This window comes from Malaclemys terrapin, chromosome 13, assembly GCF_027887155.1.
Source record: "Malaclemys terrapin pileata isolate rMalTer1 chromosome 13, rMalTer1.hap1, whole genome shotgun sequence".
NCBI lineage: Eukaryota > Metazoa > Chordata > Testudines > Emydidae > Malaclemys > Malaclemys terrapin.
In genome coordinates, this window is record NC_071517.1 from 38464688 (window position 1) to 38486064 (window position 21377).

The following is a 21377-nucleotide window of genomic DNA, read 5'->3' on the forward strand; positions in this document are numbered from 1 at the left end:
TCATCACTGGATAGGGAGCGCCAATCAGACAGTGGAGAGAGGCTCGGTGTATCTCTTTGGAGGAGCTGGCTACACAGAGTCTCTGGAATGATTGGTTCAGGGATTCCCTGCCTCCTGGCAGGCCAGCTCTGGGCCGGGTTTGGCTCTGCTCTCAGTGAATCATAGCTGCTGCAGTGACTGTGGGTCCCAGGCTTCTTAAGAACATAAGAACAGCGATACTGGGTCAGACGAAAGTTCCATCTAGCCCAGTATCCTGTCTTCCGACAGTGGCCAATGCCAGGTGCCCAGAAGGAATGAACAGAACAGGGAATCATCAAGTGATCCATTCCCTGTCGCCCATTCCTAGATTCTGGCAAACAGAGGCTAGGGACACCAACCCTGCCCGTCCTGGCTAATAGCCATTGATGGACGTATCATCCAGGTATTTATCTAGTTCTTTTTTTAACCCTGTTATAGTCTTGGCCTTCAAAACATCCTCTGGCAAAGAGTTCCACAGTTTGACAGTGTGTTCTGTGAAGAAATAATTTGTTTGTTTCAAACCTGATATCTATTAATTTCATTTGGTGACCACTGTTCTTGTGTTCTTGTGCCAGAGGATGTTGTGCAGGCCAAGACTATAACAGGGTTAAAAATAGAACTAGATAAGTACCTGGACGATACGTCCATCAATGGCTATTAGCCAGGATGGGCAGGGTTGGTGTCCCTAGCCTCTGTTTGCCAGAATCTAGGAATGGGCAACAGGGAATGGATCATTTGATGATCTTGTGTTCTTGTGTTATGAGAAGGAGTAAATAACACTTCCTTATTTATTTTCTCCACACCCGTCATGATTTTATAGACCTCAATCATATCCCCCTTAGTCGTCTCTTTTCCAAGCTGAAAAGTCCCTGTTTTATTAACTTGTGTTCATACAGAAGCTGTTCCATACCCCTAATCATTTTTGTCGCCCTTTTCTGTACCTTTTCTAATTCCAATACATCTTTTTTGAGATGGGGTGACCAGATCTGCACAGTGTAGTTACTGGAAAGGATTCCATGGCTGTCTCACTGAAGGAGGTGCAAAGGAGTAGCTAGAGAGGTGGGTATGGGAGTTCAGTCACAGGTCTTTACATGTTGCTGTCTATGTGGCTTGTGTGCTGGATGTGTCTAGTACCATGTAGAAGGAATTGGTGCTTTGCATTGGAGCGGGTCAGGAACCAGAATGTCCTTTTTGTGGGAAATTCCATTTTTATATTTTGTACTGAATCAGAATGAAAACAAAAACACTAAATACACATTAATAATTTGGGGTGAATTGAAATGTTTCATTTCAGCAAAATTGTACAGTTCTAGTCTGATTTTGACTTTTTCATTGTGTATTACAGTTGATAATGTAATGTGAAATAAACTTTGAAACAAAGTTGTTTCAAACTGAAAAAACAAAAGGGAACATTTTAACCTTGTGACCCGGGGTGTCTGGGGTAGCCCACGTTGAAAATTCCAAAGTCAGAGCAGGTTGCAAAAGGAGAAGAGTTTCTCCTATAACTGGTGGATAATACTGAAGTTAGACTCACCAACCAGTCACAAACTGTGCTCCTGATCCCCCACACTGGTTAGCAAGAAGCTGAAAAAAAGAACTCACACAGCCCCCTTCATTGCATTCCAGTTCTCTGGCTCCCAATCAGCACCTAGGTCCAGTACAGTGAGAAGTTATTTGAAACTCTGCTCACTATAGAAAATGTTCTTCTGAACCCCAAAGGGTCAGTCACATTGCCAGGTCAGTATTAGTTTGGATCTTACCCAAAATACCAGGCTGCCAGCCAATCCTTGAGTGTGTAAAACTAAAGGTTTATTATAAAAGAAAAGGAAAGAACAAGGAGAGAGTTGTTAAATGGTAAAGCTATCAGGTACATACATAAGACTTCAAAGTCCATATGTCAGGTTCTTAGCAGTATTGGTGATTTTGCCGGCTTGTAAAATCCCTCTGGAACACATCTGAAGCTTGGATGTATCATTCAATCCGTTGTTCAGAGCTTCAGTTTGTAGAGAAGTTGCTTGAAAGGTAGGAAGCAGTATTATTGAAGACAAAATGGAGATGATGCATCTTTTTTTTTATATTCTTTTTGCCATGTGGCTTGTACTTCCTGTGTCCCAAACACAAGCTTTACAGCACATGCCATGGAAAAGCCTAAGGCTACATCTACACTACGGGGGGGGTGTCGATTTAAGATACGCAAATTCAGCTACGCGAATAGCGTAGCTGACTTCGACGTATCGCAGCTGACTTACCTGCTGTAGGGACGGCGGCAAAATCGACCTCTGCAGCTTCCCGTCGACGGCGCTTACTCCCACCTCCGCTGGTGGAGTAAGAGCGTCGATTCGCGGATCGATTGTATAAATCGATCCCCGAGAGGTTGATTTCTACCTGCCGATTCAGGCGGGTAGTGTAGACCCAGCTTTAGAGTTCTCTTCCATAGCCATGCCAATACAAGACTCGCTGATTCATCAGGTGTAGCCCCTGGTTTCTTTCAATGGATCCATTGTACAGCTGATGACCCTTGATGGGCCATGGAACAGGCTAATTGGTGCTGATACCAATCTGTCTGAGGTGTCACACAGAAACACAGCACAAGCTTGAAATATAGATACATCACACACACTCATACCTCACGATACAAAGATGATACAAACATATAAACGTGCTTATCCTATTTGGCAAATTATAAAACTTTTCCACTGATACCTTACAGGGTATATCTGGTAAGATCATTGCACTTTTATAATTTTGGTATCAACAATTTGAGAAAGTGTCCCACATATTCCATACAGCGTCACAAACCTTATAGAAATGCTTCACTGAAAAATCATCCAAGTGGACACATTCCCATGCAAAGTTTTGATTTGAACAAAATGGCATGACATTTTTCTGACAGGAAAATTGTTCCTTTAGAAATTTTTTTGACCAGCTCTAATTTTTACAAGTGAGTGACTAGAGGACAGGGCAGGCTGCAATATTTTGGAGGAGTTAATGTCAATTTGGACTCATCACAAGGTCCCTAGCACATTCAGGGTCCATTTTGATCAATTTCATGGTCATAGGATTTTTTAAATAATCAATTTCACAGTTTCAGATGTTTCCCTCTGAAATGTTTATGGTGGTGTAACCATGGGGTTCCCAACCCAAAAGGGGGTCATGGGAGGGTGTCATAAGGCTATTGTAGGGGGATTGTAGGATTGCCACCCTTACTTCTGCACTGCTACTGGCAGGGGCGCTGCCTTCAGAACTAGGGGGCTGGAGAACTGGCTGCTGGCTGGGCCCCCAGTTCTAAAGCCAGAGCCAGCACCACTGCCAGCATCAGCGCAGAAGTGAGGGTTTCAGGTTATGGTAGGAGGGTTACCATACATCCGGGTGTTCCCGGCAGCTTCCCGTCCCAGTTGCGGGTTGACAGCTGGGGTCACTGCCTCTCTGCCCTGGTCAGGGGATGACCATCACCCTCACTTCTGCTCTCCCTTCAGAGCTGGGCTTCCAGCCAGCAGCCACGGAGGTTACTGCAGCCGGGAGAGGTTCCCGGAGTTTGGTCTGAGCCGGCTTCAGGAGTGGCCCCTGCAGGGGAAGAGAAAGTATCAGCCCAGGCTGGTATGAAGCATGGTAGGAATCCTGGCTGGGGAGCCCCCCGCCCCTCCCCTACAATAGCTGGATTTCATGGGGGAGATCATATTTCACATTTCTTGACCCGTTTTTCACACTGGTGAATTTGGTAGGGCCCTGCTCATCACACTACAATCAAAGATTCGTTTCAATCCATAAAAAACAAACAGCATGAGATCGCACCCAGAAAAGAAATGCCTAATGACTGTGACAAATTCAATCAGCCCATTTCTGACAAGAAGGAAATAAAACTATATTCCTTTCTGGTCTCTTTCCTGCACTAGAAGCCATGGCTGCTGCAAATCTAGCAAAAACTCTCCAGGATGAAATCACCTGTACCCTTTGTCTGGAGTAGGGTGACCAGACAGCAAATGTGAAAAATTGGGACAGGGGGTGGGGGGTGGGGTAATAGGAGCCCATATAAGAAAAAGGCCCAAAAATCGGGACTGTCCTTATAAAATCGGGACATCTGGTCACCCTAATCTGGAGTATTTTAAAGATCCGGTGTCTCTAGACTGTGATCACAGTTTCTGCCGAGCCTGCATCACCCCGTGCTGGGAGGGATTTGATACAGCCGCCTCCTGCCCGGAATGTGGAAAGCTCTTTCCCCAGAGGAACCTCAGGCTAAACAGGCAGCTCAGGAATATTGTGGAAGCAGCCAGAGAACTCAGGTTGCAGACAGGGAGGGAACCAGAAACAGAGATTGTGTGAGAAACACAAGGAGCCTCTAAAACTGTTCTGCAAAGAGGTCGAAATCCCCATCTGCCTGGTGTGTGACAGATCCAAGGAGCACAGAGATCACACCGTGATTCCTGCAGAGGAAGCTGTTGAAGAATTCAAAGTATGAAAGGACCAACTGTTATTTTTATAGCCAGAGCTTTGGGAAAGTCACCTTCCCCCAACATTAGGGTTTCCCTGAGCCCCAGACAGCCACTCAGTTAGATTCCACTGGAGAGGAATGAGGGATTTCAGGCCTAAGTAGGTTTCCGAGCAACTGGTGGAGAAGTGTGGCCCTCAATAAATGTCCCAAGGCTTACGTGTCGTAGTAAGAAGGAGTGAAGAACCCACACTGAACTTCTCCTGCTCCTGGTACATGGATTCCTGGGCAGTGAAGGATCCCCCTTCTCCGTCCCTCCCCACTTTGACCCCTTCCCAAAGTTAGGGTTGCCAATTTTCTAATTGCACAAAACTGAACACCCTTGCCCCACCCCCTGCATGCCCCTTCCTGGAGGCCACGCCCTTCCTGTGAGGCCCTGCCCCTACTCACTCCAGCCCCCCTTCCTCCGTCACTCATTCTCCCCCACCCTCACTCACTTTCACTGGGCTGGGGCAGGGGTTGGGATGCAGAAGGGGTGAGGCCTCCAGCTGGGGTGCAGGCTCTGGGGTGGGGCCAGAAACGAGGGGTTCAGGGTGTGGGAGGGGGCTCTGGGTTGGGGCAAGGGGTTAGGGTGTGGGAGAGGATTCCGACCTCAGGCAGCAGGCATGAGCAGAAGTCCATGGCCCAGTCTCCCCTCCCTCCTGTGGGCTTGGCAGGGACATCGGAATCAGGCTTAGGGTAGCGACATCCCCATGGGTGCTGTTTCCCCAATGGTGGGTTGTGACCCACCAGGGTGTCATGGGAAGTTGTTGATGGGTTGTTGGCTTGGTGCAGAGGGGAGGCTCTGATGGGAGAGGAGTGGCAGAGTGAGCCTCCCCCACACCCATACCCACCCCCAACAGCAGCTTTTGTCCCACAGGGCTGGGTTCAGCTCCCCACAGAGGGGTTATGGCTGCAGAGAACCCTGTGGAAAGATTCCAGCATGAACCTACTTGTCCCATCTGTCCATAGGTGCCGACTCCGTGGGTGCTCCGGGGCTGGAGCACCCACGGAAAAAAATTAGTGGGTGCTCAGCACCCACCAGCAGCTCCCCGTGGCCCTGCCCCATCCCAGCTCACCTCCGCCTCTGCCTCCTCCACCAGCGCGCCGCCGTGTCCTGCTTCTCCCCCCTCCCTCCCAGCGCTTGCACTGTGAAACAGCTGATTCATGGGGCAGGGAGGGGGGAGGAAGGGGAACGCAGCGCGCTGGGAGAAGAGGCGGGGCCAGGGCGGGGATTTGGGGAAGGGATACAATAGGGGCAGGGAGGGGGCAGAGTTAGGGCAGGGACTTTGGGGATGGGGTTGGAATGCGGGTGGGGAAAGGGGCGGGAGGGGGCACGGGCCCCCACCGGTGCCGGAGAAAGTTGGCGCCTATGCACCTGTCTGGAGCATTTCAGAGAACCTGTCAGTCGGGACGATGGGAACATTTTCTGCCACACCTGCCTCACCCAATGCTGGGCTTAATCCGATATAGGCAGTACCGGTTTACAATGGCGCCAGGAGCCCATGCTAAAAAGGGGCCCTGACCCAGCCTGCTCCATTTCTGCTGTGCCCTGAGCTACTGGCTCCCCTCCCCGGCTCAGTCCCTCTTCCTCCACTGCTCTCTCCTCTCAGCCAGCCCAGGACTTCTCTCCACCCCCTGGCCCTGCCCGCTGGCTCCTCTCTGCTCTCCTCCCCCCAGCCCACTGCTCCTCTCCGTGGGCTCCTCTCCACCCCGTTCACTAGCAGCCAGTGGCTGCCTGCCAGTAATGGGGCGGAAAGACGCTCTCAATTGCTGCTGCTCCACACCAGTGACCATGCACTTTGGGCTCCCCAGGGGCGGGGCCCACCTCTCCCTGCCACTCTGCGGAAGCGGCGGGTTGGGGAAGTCAACGACTGCCCCCACGCACAAGGAAACACCTCCTTTCTGCTGCGGGCATCACCAGTGCCAGGCAGGCAGGGTTGTGTGGGGCCCTGGGGGATGGGGCTGCTCTGTGCTCCTGAGCGTCAGCTGTCCTGCCCACTAACATTGTGCTGGGAGGGGGGATGCCTGCTCTGCACTGGCTCAGCAGGGCCCATGAGTGCGGACAAGGGCAGGGCATGGGGGTGCTGGGCTGTGAGGGGGCATGGGCATTGGGCAGTGGGGGAGGGTTTTGTGTTTTGGGGCGCTAGGCAGTGGGGGGTCTGTGCAGAGGCATTGGGCATAGCAGGTTCGGGGGGGGTGTTGGGCATAGGGAGTGCAGCAGGTGTGGTGGGTTGTGTGGGGCAGCATGGGACTGCCCCTGAGGGGAAGGGTCATGCTGGCAACACTGGCAGGGCCGGCTCCAGGGATTTGGCCGCCCCAAGCAGCCACAAAAAAGAAAAAAAAAAAGCCGCGATCGTGATCGCAATCTGTGGCGGCAATTCAGCGGAAGGTCCTTCGCTCCTAGCGGGAGTGAAGGACCGTCCGCCGAATTGCCGCCGAATAGCTGGACCTGCCGCCCCTGTCCGGAGTGGCCTGGAGCCGGCCCTGAACACAGGGCCGAGTGGGCCAGTGTAGGTCTGGCACCTGCCAGTTTGTAAACAGTGCCCTTGCACTGGGCTGGGAAAAGCGGGACCACCCCCGCCATGCCGTGCCCCATTTCCCTGGCTGGCCCCTCTCTCCATAGACTGACCACCCCGCGCCATGCTCCATTGTCCCTATGGGGGCCCACAAAAGGTTAATCCGGCCCTGGATACAGGCGTCTCCAATCTGAGCAATAATTAAGAAAGGCCATTAGGAGGGAAAGATTCCTTGATAAAGGTCCCAGACCCGGCAGGAGATGAGGTTTCCCACTGGGATTCTGAACTCCTGTGCTGTTCCATGTAGGGCTAAACTCAGATGCCGGCCTGCACTAGAGGAGATCACTGTGCTAAACACTGTGTAGACACTGAGGACTTTGAGTGCACACACAAAAGGGCTCCAGCCAGAGCAGGTCCATGCCAAGTATGACTAGGATTAGACTGGATTGTAGCAAATCTAATCCCTGGGCAGTGCTGACCGGTGTCAGGCTGAAGAACCAGCCAAAGTGGATTCACTCGTCCTTACACTGCTCTCCCACAGCGCAACATTTTCAAATCTCTGGAACCCCCTTCTGGGAGCTTTGCTGGGAGCTGGGGAACAGCTACCCAGGCAGCATTAGCACGGGAAGGGTTCAGGACAGCACTAGGGCAAACACCAAACATTCTTGACAAACATGAACATGTCTAATGGGGTTTGCCGTAGTGCTCTGATCAGTTCTGCCCAACCAGTTCAGTCTCCAGGGCTTCAGAGCTGAAATTCAGTGGGAGTTGGGCTCCTTAGAGAATCCCAGCCCCTATTTCGAGCCCTGGTGGTTTCTGGGATTTGTATCACTTTGTGAAACTTCCTCAAAAACAGGATATTTCACACACTGAAAGAAAAATCCAAGGATGTGATGCCAGTTTCATCTTGGTGTAAATCAATGGAGAAACAAGGTCAAACAATTTCAAGGAGCCTGAAAATGAAACACTCCCAGTGTCCATTTATATGACTCCACTTCCTTGGTATCTCTGATCATAGGCGCTGACTTTTATTTTTTCCTAGGGGTGCTCCAACCCCTCTCTGCACTGCCCCACCCTCACTCGGCCTCTTCCCACCCCTGCCCACCTGTTGCTCGCTGCTCTTCACCCTCCCCTAAACCCCTCCCTCCCTGAGCTGCTGATCAGCTGTTTGACAGCACCTCCAACTAGCTGATTGGGGGCATCCTGACCAGCTGTGATTGATGGGTGCTGAGCACCCACTGTTTTTTTTCCATGGGTGCTCCAGGCTCAGAGCACCCATGGAGTCAGCGCCTATGTCTTTGATATCATAAACCTACTGAAAGAAGAACAGGAGTACTTGTGGCACCTTAGAGACTAACAAATTTATTTGAGCATAAGCTTTCGTGGACTACAGCCCACTTCTTCGGATGCACAGAATGGAACCTATATTGAGGAGATATATATACACACATACAGAGAGCATGAACAGGTGGGGAGTTGTCTTACCAACTTTGAGAGGCCAATTAAGTAAGAGGAAAAAAAACTTTTGAAGTGGTAATCAAGATAGCCCAGTACAGACAGGTTGATCAGAATCCTCATAAACCTACTGGATTCTCCAGTCATCGGTAATGTGTTTGTTTGTGTTGGAAAAACTCCCCCCCCCACACACACACACACACTCACTCCTAAAAGTAAAAATAACAGCACTCAAATCATTTTCTGTTTCTTCAGGAAAAGATTCAGGCCCATTTGCAGACTCTGAGGGAAGAGAGAGAAAAGCTGCTGGGATGTAAAGTGCGCAGAGAAGCCAGGAATATCTGGTAGGTGCCAGTCATATTTAACCTATATTTGTAACAAGCCAGATGGATGGGCATTCTGAATCAGAGCAATGAGAGGCAGGGGCAATTTAGAGGCCAAATTCTGTTTTATCTCAATCAATTGGGTGTAAAGCAGAAATCCGTTCAGTGGGGAATAATCACAAGTAAAGCAAAATTAGTTGTTTTGGCAGAATTACTATTTAGGCTTACATCATAAACCGGAGGTTTTCAACTTTTTTGCATTTGCGGATCCTTCTGGAAATTTCGAATGGAGGTGCAGAGACCCCTTTGGAACTCTATAATCTGTATGTATAGTTGAATTCTGTTCAGTCAGTTTTCAGTTTAAGTCTTTTGCGGACCCCTTAGACATGTCCGCAAACCACAGGTTGAAAACCACTGTCATAAACTATTATTCTTATCTACTCTATATTTATTACTGTTAGCTTAATTAAACTCACTTCATAGGTTACAATTTACATTAATGAAATAATAGAATTTTGAATTAGAAAATTGAATGCACTAGAACACCTCCCCACCCCCAAAATACTTGGTCACTCCGCAGTTTCTCAGTTTTCAGCCTCTGTCAGCCCAGAGTTTGGAGGATGTTTAGTTATAACTTGAGGAATCCTGTTGTGCGAGCTTTGTTTACTGTTCTGAGTTCCAGTTTAAATAAAGTCACGTAATCCTGGGTGTGATGTGTTGGGTTCTCTCCTTCCACTCCCTTCTGGCTTACAGACCCTTTGCACTCTGACAATTTCTCCAATCCTGTCATTCCCCTTGTATGCCTGAGGGTGCTGTCCAGCGATGTTGTTTTACAGTCCTTACGATTTCCTTATTTTCACTACAGCTCGCACCCTGCTTATTTCTTAAATCAGTTTCTCTTTAATTGCAGTTTCTCTTTTATTACATGTTATTTCCTTCACATTTCACTCTTGTGAATGATTGCTCTGTTGCTTCATGATCCTGGGATTTTGTGTGTGCACACACGCACGTCCACACATCCCTGCAGAGGGTCCAAAAAATCCTCTCCCTACGAAAGGGCAACATGATCCTCTTCAGATTCTAAACTTTCATTTCAATTAATGAATTAATTGCCAGATTTTGTGGCGGTGATAAAAATCTTCCCAGTGTGAACTGAATGTAAACAATGCAGAACTCTCTGCCTGAGCCTGCAGTTTTTGTGTGTCATAGTTTTATTTTATTTTTTCTCTCCCCCTGTGTTTGTCAATGTGGTTCTGGGCAGAGCTGGGCAAATACCAGATCAGTTTTGTTTCCGTTTTAACCATTTCTTTAATATATAAAAACAAGGAAATTTTATAACAAAAAGTAATTTGAACTTTAAAATCCTGGGAAAAAAATTAAAAATGGAAATGTTTTGATTGTTCATTCATTTCTTTTTATAACAAAACAACTGGGTGACGCTGACAGAAATCTAGGAAACGTTTCAGTGTCAACAAATCTGCATTTTCCCTGGAAAAAAAATTGAGTGCAGAAAATGTCCCCCAGCTCTAGTGCGGAGTCCTGCCCCCTGCTGCTTTGGATCTGCGTCTCCGAGGCCATCAATAATGCACGATCCGAATCATGTCAGACATGGGAACGTGCCTTTACAAGATTCTGGGGCCAAATAGAAAGGTGTGAGAATTCTCTCTAGTAACCACAGGATACTGTTCAGTGTCAGAGATGACTTAGAATCTGCAAAGAAATTCTCCCTCCTGCACACTCAGCGCTCTGCGCGAGGACCCCACACTCCATCCATGTCCCTGACCAGCCCTTTCCCTATTTTTTGTTACAGAGAAAGACAGACAGTAACAAAGGCCTGGTCTACACTATGAGTTTAGTTCAAATTTAGCAACGTTAAACCAAATTAACCCTGCACCCATCCACACAACAAAGCCATTTATTTCGAAATAAAGGGCTCTTAAAATCGATTTCTGTACTCCACCCCGACGAGGGGAGTAGTGCCGAAATCTATATTGTCATTTCGAATTAGGGTTAGTGTGGCCACAATTCAATAGTATTGGCCTCCGGGAGCTATCCCAGAGTGCACCATTGTGACCGCTCTGGACAGCAACCTGAACTCAGATGCACTGGCCAGGTAGACAGGAAAAGCCCCACGAACATTTGAATTTAATTTCCTGTTTGCCCAGCACAGGAGAGCACAGGTGACCACAGAGCACTCATCAGCACAGGTAACCATGCAGGCTGATAATAGAAAAAGAGCACCAGCATGGACCATACGGGAGGTACTGAATCTGATCGCTCTATGGGGAGAGGATTCAGTGCTAGCAGAACTTCGTTCCAAAAGACGAAATGCCAAAACTTTTCAAAAAATCTCCAAGGGCATGATGGAGAGAGGCCACAATAGGGACTCAGATCAGTGCCGCGTGAAAGTCAAGAAGCTCAGACAAGCCTATCAAAAAACAAAGGAGGCAAACGGTCGCTCCGGGTCAGAGCTGCAGACATGCTGCTTCTACGCCGAGCTGCATGCAATTCTAGGGGGGGCCGCCACCACTACCCCACCTCTGACCGTGGATTCCGAGGCAGGGGTAATCTCATCAGCCATAACTGAGGATTCTGCGGACGGGGAAAAGGAGGAGGAGGAGGACAAGCTTGTGGAGAGCACACAGCACTCCGTTCTCCCCAACAGCCAGGATCTTTTTCTCAGCCTGACTGAAGTACCCTCCCAAGCCAGTACCCAAGACCATGACCCCATGGAAGGGACCTCAGGGGAGTTTACCTTTTAAAATATAAAACATGGTTTAAAAGCAAGCGTTTAATGATTAATTTGCCCTGAGGACTTGGGATGCATTCATGGCCAGTAGAGCTACTGGAAAAGTCTGTTAATGTGTCTGGGGATGGAGCGGGAATCCTCCAGGGACATCTCCATGAAGCTCTCCTGGAGGTACTCAGAAAGCCTTTGCAGAAAGTTTCTGGGCAGTTCAGCCTTATTCCGTCCTCCATGGTAGGACACTTGACCACGCCATGCTAGTAGCAAGTAATCTGGTATCATTGCATGACAAAGCCTGGCAGCGTATGGTCCCGATGTTTGCTAGCATTCAAGCAACATCCGTTCTTTATCTCGCTGTGTAATCCTCAGGAGAGTGATATCGCTCATGGTAACCTGGTTGAAATACGGGAATTTAATTAAGGGGACAGAGGTGGCTGTTCCTACTGGGCTGTTTGCCTGTGGCTGAAAAGAAATCCTTCCCTGTAGTAAGCCAAGCGCGGGGGGGAGGAAGATTGGCGCTGAGCTTTTCACGTGTGGCTAGCAGGGATCTTCCCTGATACCAGCCATGCGGCGGGGGGAGGGATAAAGCGATTATTCCAGAGAACTGGATGGAGGGGGGGGTTAGTTTGTTTTCTGCTGCCGAAGGTTAACAGGAAAACCGCAGCACTCAACGAGCTTTGCTTGGTATGTGGGAAAGAAGGGCGCAGAAGCCGAAAGACAATGGCTTACTATGGCCACATGCAAGCCGAATTCTGTTGCCTGGACCTGCGTCTGTGATCTCTAGCAGCAAAGCCACAGGCACTCAATATTAAGAGACAAAATGTGACCTTGCACAGAAAACACATGTGCTATGTAATGTGAATAGCGTCGTTCACCGTGAAAGAGTATAAGCATTGTTCTGTAAAATGTATCTTTTTAAAAAATTCTCTCCTTTTTTCCCTCCCTCTAGCAGCTGCAAATTTTTCAAGCCTCTCTCTTCCGTCCCGAAGGATATCTCAGATAAAGCGTCGGAAAAAGAGGACGCGAGATGAGATGTTCGCGGAAATCATGGAATCCACCCGCAATGAACGAGCTCATCTGAATGAGTGGAAGGACATGGTATCAAAGTACAGGAAAAGATGCCAGTGAACGTGAGGACAGGAGGGACCAACGTAAGGAGAAGAGAGACACTCGAGATGAGAGGTGGCGGCAGGAAGATCAGGAGGAGGCAGGATGCAACGCTGGGGCTGCTGCGTGAGCAAACGGACATGCTCCGGCGTTTGGTGGAGCTTCAGGAACAGCAGCAGGATAACAGAGTGCCGCTACAGCCCCTGTATAACCACCCTCTCCCCTCACCATGTTCCATAGCCTCCTCACCCAGACGTGTAAGAACACGGGGGGGGGGGAGGAGGAGGCTCCGTGCACCCTCCCATTCCACCCCAGTGGACAGCCCAAGTAAAAGGCTGTCATTATTTTAACTTTTTTTTAAGTGGCCTTTTCCTTCCCTCCGATCCTCCTCCCAAACCCCACCCAGGCTACCTTCTCAGTTCTCTCCCTCTTTTTATAATCAATTAATAAAGAATATCGTTTAAAAATCATGTAGTGACTTTATTTCCTTTGAAAGCAAGCTGTGATCGAAGGGGGAGGGTGGGTTGCCTACAGAGAATGAGTCAATAAAGGGGGTGGGTTTTCATCAAGGAGAAACAAACAGAATGTTCACACGGTAGCCTGGCCAGTCATGAAACTGGTTTTCAAAGCTTCTATGATGCGCAGCGCTTCCTGGTGTGCTCTTCTAATCGCCCTGGTGTCTGGCTGCGCATAATCAGCAGCCAGGTGATTTGCCTCAGCCTCCCACCCCACCATAAAGGTCTCCCCCATACTCTCAAAGATTGTGGAGCACACAGCAAGCAGCAATAACAATGGGGATATTGGTTTGGCTGAGGTCAGAGCGAGTCAATAATGATCGCCAGCGACCTTTTAAACAGCCAAATGCACATTCTACCACCATTCTGCACTTTCTCAGCCTGTAGTTGAACAGCTCCTGACTCCTGTCCAGGCTGCCTGTGTATGGCTTCATAAGCCATGGCATTAAGGGGTAGGCTGGGTCCCCAAGGATCACGATAGGCATTTCAACATCCCCAATGGTTATTTTCTGGTCCGGGAAGTAAGTCCCTTGCTGCAGCCATTTAAACAGATTAGTGTTCCTGAAGACGTGAGCGTCATGAACCCTTCCCGGCCAGCCCACGTTGATGTTGGTGAAACGTCCCGTGATCCACCAGTGCTTGCAGCACCATTGAAAAGTAACCTTTGCAGTTTCTGTACTGGGTACCCTGGTGCTCCGGTGCCAAGATAGGGATATGGGTTCCATCTATCACCCCACCACAGTTACAGAATCCCATTGCAGCAAAGCCATCCACTATGGCCTGCACATTTCCCAGAGTCACTACCTTTCGTAGCAGCAGCTCAATGATTGCTTTGGCTACTTGCATGACAGCAGCCCCCACAGTAGATTTGCCCACTCCAAATTGATTCCCAACTGACTGGTAGCTGTCTGGCGTTGCAAGCTTCCACAGGGCTATCGCCACTCGCTTCTCAACTGTGAGGGCTGCTCTCATCCTGGTATTCTGGCGCTTCAGGGCAGGGGAAAGCAAGTCACAAAGTTCCATGAAAGTGCCCTTACACATGCGAAAGTTTCGCAGCCACTGGGAATTCATCCCACACCTGCAAAACTATGCGGTCCCACCAGTTTGTGCTTGTTTCCCGGGCCCAGAATCGGCGTTCCACAGCTAGAACCTGCCCCATTAACAACATGATCTCCAAAGCACCGGGACCCGCAGTTTGAGAGAAGTCTGTGTTCATGTCCATATCACTCTTGTGGCTGCGCTGCCATCACGGCCGCGCTGCCGTCACCACCGCCTCCTTGCCTCGTTTTTCTGGTCCTGGTTCAGCATAAACTGCACGATAATGCGCGAGGTGTTTACAATGTTCATGACTGCTGTCTTGAGCTGAGCGGGCTCCATGCTTGCCATGGTATGGCGTCTGCACAGTTCACCCAGGAAAAAAAGGCGCAAAACGGTTGTCTGCCATTGCTTTCATGGAGGGAGGTGTGAGGCTGTACCCAGAACCACCTGCAACAATGTTTTTTGCCCCATCAAGCACTGGGATCTCAACCCAGAATTCCAATGGGCAGGGGAGACTGCGGGAACTATGGGATAACTACCTGCAGTGCAACGCTCCGGAAATCGACGCTAGCCCCGGTACATGGACGCACACCGCCGAATTAATGTGCTTAGTGTGGCCGCATACATTCGACTTTATACAATCTGTTTCCAAAATTCGAATTCTGTAAATTCGGATTAATCCCGTAGTGTAGACATACCCAAAGAGACAGAAGATTGTGTCTGAATTTCAGCAACTGCGGCGGTTCCTGGAAACAAGAGCGACTCCTGCTGGCCCAGCTGGCAGATGTGAACGAGGAGATTGTGAAGATACAGAATGAAAATATCACCACACTATCAGAGGAGATTTCCCGTCTCAGTGAGCTGATCAGTGAGATTGAGGGAAAGTGTCAGAAGCCAGCAAGTGAATTCCTGCAGGTGAGACTGAGTTAGAAATACTCCAGATCCCAATACAGGAACAGGACAGCTCCTAAAACATGAGCACGGGAGTCCAGCAGTCAGAGATCACAGTGTAATTCAGTGTGTGCGTTCTGGAAATGTAAATTCTTCTTCTTCTTTGTAGACTCAGACACATTGATATTAGAGATGCAAAAGCCCTATTAGCTCAGCAAATCCATGGCCCTGGGGCCGAGCCGGGGCCTCTATTCCCCACACTTGCTAAATCCCTTCTTTCGAATTCAAAGTGTGTCATGTGGGACTTATTTTTTTTCTCTCTCTCCCCTCAGGGACGTCAGAAGCCTCCTGAGCAGGTACGTGGCTCTCTCTCTCACTCCCCCTCACACTTCAGAATGCTGGGAAAGCGCTTTGAGATGACGTTAGCACCGCATCTTCCCAGGGTTCTACAGCAAAATGTGTGGGGAAGGTCACACTTTGGATACAAATCCCTCCAGTAAGTTTAATGATGAGGTTCTCACCCTTCTAGAGAAGACTGGAATTTCCCATTCAGTTGGAATGACTAACCAAGTATTTTCTGGACATGTCTGCCTCAGGATAGTGGAGATGGAATATGGGCCTGTCACTTCTGGGGCCCTGGTTACCATTCAGCCCAGGGCAGCATAGGTCATACCTGAGGACTGTTTGGAGACCTGTGTGGAATGAGCTGGGGGGGGGGGGGGGGAGCGGGGAGAGAAGAGAGTGAGTTGGTTTTTCAGTCTAGTTTCTAGTGGTCAGATTTCTACAGCACTTCACATGAGAACCTCCTGCCCCCAGAGCAGGGAGGCCATGGAGTGAATTAACCATAAAGACTCAATTCCCCATTTTTCCCCAGATAAGCCCCAGATAATGGGTCCTTTGAAGGGAATGTTGCACGGCTGTGGCCTGTGCTGCACCTGCTCTGAGGCTGGGAGAAAGAGGAATTGTAACTCCAAACCCATTAGAGCAGCGACTCACTAGAAATAACTTATGAGTCACTACATGAAATGTAACCATGTAAAACTGTTTCTCTCCAGGTGGGAGAAGGGGAAGTTCCAGCAGCCAGAGGAGATTTCTCCTGAACTCAAACTGAGACTCAGTGATTTCTCCCAGAAAACTGTTGCTCTAATGGAGACTCTGAGGAAGTTCAAAGGTACCTAGAAGGGATCTAGGAGGGGAAATTGGGATGAACCTTTGAGACTGTCGGAGGAGAATGGCTCTGGCCCATTGGTTCATAATTAGATTGTGCATCTATTTAATAGTTGGATGAGAATGCCACACACTTGGGGTGCAAATCACTCCGTTTGATTAATTCAAACTTTTATTTGTACCAGAAGCATGCCTTGCAATTACAGTTACTATTAAAATAAGAAATGACAGACATACTGAAAGATGTACTGGCCAGTTGGCTTCTCCTGGGCATAGGTGGGTCATAGTGGATTTATCCTATGAAACTCAGACTGTCATATTATACACATCTAAATTATATATTTATTCTTTTCCCAATCACCTTTGAGTGTTATGAATATTTAGTATCTTATACACTGGAACCCCACTATAACATGCCCCGCGATAACACAAATTCATTTATAACGCAGGGCGAGTCTGGCCCCAGGGGCTGCAGCAGGCGTGGGACGTTTGGGGTCCACACCCCAGCGGCTGCAGCAGGTGCGGCTCTCCCTCCGGCCGGAGCGCGGCCAGCCCCGCTCTCCCGGCGGGACCTCCGGCCAGAGTGCAGCAGCCCTGCGGCCCCGCCTGCAGCGTGGCAGCCCCCGGCTCTGCTCTCCCGGCCGGAGCATGGCCAGCCCCGCGACCCCGGTGGGACCTCCGGCCGCAGCATGGCCAGCCCCGCGGCCCCCCATTCCCCAGCTAGCAATCCCAAGTGCCGGCCCAGGAATCGGGCCCTGCCGGCCCTGGCAGCAGGAAGGGCTGAGTGGACAGTGCCCCAGCTGAAGGAAGCCCTGGCCACCCCCCTTCTCTCTCTCCCCTGCTCCCTCCCTCCCCCTAGCCAGGGTGCGGAAGCTGGACACAAGTACAGTGGAACCCCGCTATAACACGACCCCGCATTTACCGCAATTGAATTTTTTGGACCCCAATGATCGCGTTATAGTGGGGTTCCACTGTATAACTTAGACACTAAACATACATGAACTTTTTAATTGTCAGAGCTTTTGCTGTCCAAACTATTTCCATGTTGTTATTATTTTCTTTTCTGATTGGCTGATTACCACTGATTATGCATAGGTCACTTTGATCCTGTTCTCTACATAGAAGTTTTGGACTTTGCTAACTGCTCCTTGGCAATATGTTGTGGGTGTCTGTTGTCTCTAAGCACATTGTGTGACCAAAACATCTTGTCCCACATAGGATCTTATGAACACATCACGGCAACTTAAGGAAACATTTATCTTATGTCAAGCAAACTGCTAACCAGGCCACGTCACTCAGTATAAACGCACAATCTCGGTCTGTCAAAGCTACTGCATAAGAAATTACCCTTGTACCAACCATCTCCCTGCCTCAGTGTCCACATGAATAAAATGATTTTATTATTATTCCTGTTTCTGCCTATGGAGGACGAGGCCCCATCGTGCTGCTCTCTGTAGAGACTGAGTAAACAGACTCAACAGCTCACAATTAGAGCCAGGATTTCACAAAGTCTGAACATCCCGTTAGTGTCAAAGGGACCCAAGTTGGTGAAGTTACTTTTATGTCAAAGTCTTTGCATGATCTGGGTCTAGGTTACTACAAAAGGCAGCAAGTGAATGGGAGAAACCAATTGGAGTCTGAAGGGTGGGAGGGGATGATGAGGGAAAATTAAATCTCTTAGAGATTGTGTCCTGGGGTGGTTGTGAGGCTTCATGCACATTGGTTCCATCACTGGGAGATGCCTGAATGAGAGAGGAAGTAGAAGATTTCAGAACTTTTTATATTAAATACCTGAGTGTGTCTCTGGGCCTCTCGGTCTGTTTCTCTGTCATGACAAAATGAAAAACACAGCTCTAGGAGTCCAGAGTGGGAATGGAGTTATAAATATGAAAGCCTGAAATCTCGTCTCTTTTCCCTCTCCAGTCACTCTGTCATCTCCACTGGTGACAAAAAGAGGTAGGGTGATGATATTTTTCAAAGTGATAATGAGACACCATGTGGGGCTAGTCCTCCCCTCCCCCACCCTGGCAGGGCTACAGGTACTGCTTGCCCAAGCACTGCCTGCCCCCACGCACGGGTGGGTGTCGCTGTTAGCTCGAGCCCCGCTTGCCTCTCTCCTGCCTTCCTGTCTGCATGGGGCTGGCATTGCCGCTCACCCCCCTGCACGTTCCTCTGCACCCCACTTTTGCCAAAAAAGTCGGGATGGCCAGGACAAGGCTTAAACGGGATCGTTCAGACAGGGTGAGATCGTGTTTAAATTATGAGAAAATTCCAATGAAAACATCTTCATGAGATTGTAGCTAAAGTTACCAACCAAACCGACACCCTGCCATGACACACACAGCCCTAAAAATAAACACCTTGAACAGTGAGGAGATCCCACGCTGAAGTCACAGAAACAATCCCGACATCAACCTTGGTGTTGCGTTCATGTCCACACTGTTGCACAGAAACACTCTCCCTGAGCAGCATCCAAACACCCTTAATTCTGACTCTGGGGTTTTCACAGACAATCACAGGACTTTTAATATGAAATGGAGGATTGAGTAGAGAGCTCCCTCCTTTGAGGGCAGACATCCCTCTCCTTTATCCCAGCAGAGGGGATCTCCCCCATTGCTCTTATCCAACATCCTGCCTTTCCTTTGGGCAGGGCTGGGCTTTCCCATTGGAGCGTCTCACTGCTTCCTGGATTGGGGAGACGCTCTCCCTCTGATACTGCCAGCTCCTCCCTTCTCTCAGAGCTGGGGATGGGGCTACCCCACCCAATGCCACTTGTTACTCTTTGGTCTTCAGCAGCTCTTCCCCAATGCTGCACCTTCCTCTCTGTTCCCTGGCCTGGGAGTGGAGGCTGCATTGGGGAGGGAGGTTGCCTCAGGGGTTTAAATCTGGTACCTGCCACTTCTGCTCCCTCCTCAGTAAAAGCTTCTGACACCTTCCTGTCTGTGTCTCTGCTGCTGGGAATAGATAAGCCCCAGAATGGGAAGCTGGGAGCTGAAGCCTCTGCAAACCAATGAGAAACTAATGAAGTGGGTCACACTATATAGACTGAGGAGCTGCAGTGACATCCATAGGCGCCGACTCCATGGATGCACCCACCGGAAAAAAATTGGTGGGTGCTCAGCACCCACTCCAGCTTACCTCCGCCTCCTCCGTGAGCGCGCCGCCACGTTCTGCTTCTCCCCTCTCCCTACCAGCGCTTGCACTGCGAAACAGCTGATTAACGGGGCAGGGAGGGAGGGGGAATGCGGCGCGCTGGGGGAAGAGGCAAGGCCGGGGATTTGGGGAAGGGATCCAATAGGGGCAGGGAGGGGCGGAGCTAGGACGGGGACTTCAGGGATGGGGTTGGAATGGGGGCAGGGGCAGGGCCAGGGCCGGGCGCAGGCACCCACCGGCACCGGAGAAACTTTGCGCCTACAGTGACATCTCTGCTCAGTCTCAGGTGCCCAGGACAGAGGCAGCTTCCTGGGATCCAGGCCTGTCCCAGCCAGACTAGGGCTGCTGGGGAGTGTGAGAAATGGTCCCAGCCTCCTCCAGGGACGAGCTCTGCCCCTAACGCTCTGATTCTTTCTCTCCCCAGTGCATATGACACTGGATCCAGACACGGCTCATCCTGACCTTGTCCTGTTTGAGGATGGGAAAAGTGTGAGATATGGATTAACCTAGCAGTACCTGCCCAAGAACCCTGAGAGATTTGACACTGAGCCCTGTGTGCTGGGCTGTGAGGGATTCACCTCGGGGAGACGCTGCTGGGAGGTGGAGGTGGGGGGTGGGCTATACTGGGCTGTGGGGGTGGCCAGAGAGTCTGTGAGGAGGAAGGGAGAGATCAGCCATAGCCCTGAGATGGGGATCTGGGCTGTGGGGCAGTGGGTGGGCCGGTTCCAGGCTCTCACCTCCCCTGTGACCCTCCTGCCCCAGCACCGGGTCCCCATCAGGATCCGCGTTTGTCTGGACTGTGACCCGGGGCAGGTTACATTTATCGATGCTGGTGACAATGCCCTGATCTTCACTTTCCCACTGGGCTTATTCAATGGGGAGAGAATCTCTCCCTCGCTCTGGGTGGGATGGGGATCCCGGCTCAGACTGTGTCCCTGAGGGTGGAAGGGGCTGGAGTTTCTGTATTAGCAGGGATCCTGGGAGAGGGAGACCCAGGGATTGGGGAGTGTGACCTCCAGGCCACCAGGGAAGGGATGCTGCTTTGGGAAGGAGATGCGGGTGGGGATATGTCATCTGGATGAAGAAGAGGTGGCTGGGGGGGTGGGGGGGGAAGAGTCAGGTACAGGGCAGGTTTAACCAGAAGGGAGAGAAGAAATAAAATGGGAAAAAGTGAAAATAAAGTAAAACAAGAATAAACAGAAGCCTGGGGCAAGTGGGGGGAAGCTGAAACGAGGAGAGTGAAGGCAAAACAATCCCGAGAAGGGAAAAAGCTCGGGGGGCACCGAGAGTGGAGGGATTAAATTCAGCAGAGAAAACTTGGTACGTGAGTTGGAATGATCAGTAACATGGATTAGAGAAGAGTTAGAGAGACTCCGAGAAATAAACAGACAGAGAACAAGTGCTGGAGAAAATGATGGGTAAAACTGGATTAAATCAAAGAAAAGGGAAAAGGAAAGGGAAAGAGAGAGTGAGATGGAGATGTATAAACTGTTTCTGAAAGTGAGACTAACATTAATTCCACCCCATAGTTCATGGATGGTATTTCCACTTGGTATCTTTCAGAAAAAAGATTTCAAATTTTTACCCTGTGTTCTGGTTATAAAAGTTCCTGATCAGCTCCTTTTCAGCCTGATATTTACTTAAGGAAAATGAAACACATAAAAATATGCTTCTTGTCGATTTCCCTTTAATTTCCCAGCTGTGACTTTTGGAGGTAGACATGGGATTGTTTTCCCCTAAATTGTTTGTGTCAACCTGGCCCCAGAGAGGATATCTGGGTCACTTTACTTCTCAACTTCCCAACCTATCCATGCGTGACACCGGCAATCAAAATGCGTGACAGATGTTTGCAATCTGGAATACCTGGATTTTATGGCACATAGCCTGACAATCAACAGATTATAATGGTTTTAACTATTGTGGTAATTCAATAAACTATTAAAAAAGAAAACTAAAATATCTATCAAACAAAACCACACA

The 21377-nt window shown here is 49.6% G+C and overlaps 1 pseudogene; it reads left to right on the top strand.

Annotated features, from left to right (window-relative positions):
• Positions 1-3916: 3916 nt before the first annotated feature.
• LOC128847247 (zinc finger protein RFP-like) lies at positions 3917-20471 on the top strand (annotated as a pseudogene).
• The last annotated feature ends 906 nt before the right edge of the window (positions 20472-21377 follow it).